Below are 1,190 nucleotides of genomic sequence, written 5' to 3' on the forward strand. Positions count from 1 at the left end.
TTTTCCATTTCTAGCATATAACCATTCATTTCTGATTTTAAACTGGTTATATTGTTCCTGTGTCCAGGCAGAAGGATAATGGGCAGGCCCAGCATCATGACCTGTTTGTTCTGAAGCGGCTTCCACTTCATCTTCGTGACGTAGCGTCTCCTCACCCTGACTCTCAGATTGCTCAAAATCTTCATCAGCTGTTTTTTTAATTTTGTCGGGTATCTTCTCAGCTCCGGTCTCCCTGTCTTTTCTTTTGAATAAGGACGTTATTTTTCTCTGCATGCTGGTCAAGTGTCGATTTCGTTTGAAATTTTTTAACAATTTAGTTGTTCTCGCGGTTTTTATGTAAAGGTTTGTAGATGGTAAATGATTTATTGTTCGTCCTGTCCCAAAGCAAGTGAAGGTTTTTAGTATTAGTGCACCACCTTTGCAAAATGACCCAGTCTATTTAATGGAACCCACCAATCCCCTTGGCGACCACTGTGTTTTGGAGATAAACGCGCAAGCACTCTCGTTAAATTAAATGAAATCTCTGATCATAGCGGTGTTCTCAAGCTGCGATGTGTTATTGAAATTGAACCTAATTACAGGAAATACAATTAGTTCATCTCTCTTTGCTTTTACTTTGGATATTTTGTAACAAACAATGTTGTAGCGGAGTAAATTTAAAGGCTGGCAGTTGACGAAAGCTTCGAACTCCGAGGGGGGCAAAAGGTGGTGAATTGGTGGTGAATTGAGGGTCTAGCATATCACGAACAGTTCAGAAACAATATGAAGTGAGAAAAAAGCTATTTATTAACTTATTAAGTCATGTTTTAGACCAGTGGTTCTTAACCGGGGTTCGATCGACCCCCAGGGGTTCGATGAGTCGGTCTCAGGGGTTCGGCGGAGCCTCTGCCGCGGAGGTAAAGACACACTGTGTAAAGTCGTGATGACGCCCCACTTTGCCATCACTTGCTGCAGAGGATCACGTTATATTGCTTAGCCAATCAGTGCTGCGGAGGAGCACGTACCCTCTCCGCTCAACAGTTTCCAGCAGCGCAGGCGACATTTTACTTATTAGAAGGGTTCAGTGAATGCGCATATGAAACTGGTGGGTTTGGTACCTCAAAAAAGATTAAAAACCACTGTTTTCGACTGGTCATTGTTAGAATAACCAGTCAGTCATGTCTAATCAGCGGACGCACTCACGGCTGCGT

The sequence above is a fragment of the Poecilia latipinna genome, unplaced genomic scaffold (genome assembly GCF_001443285.1).
Source record: "Poecilia latipinna isolate Pla-1442-1.1 unplaced genomic scaffold, P_latipinna-1.0 Scaffold106, whole genome shotgun sequence".
Taxonomy (NCBI): domain Eukaryota; kingdom Metazoa; phylum Chordata; class Actinopteri; order Cyprinodontiformes; family Poeciliidae; genus Poecilia; species Poecilia latipinna.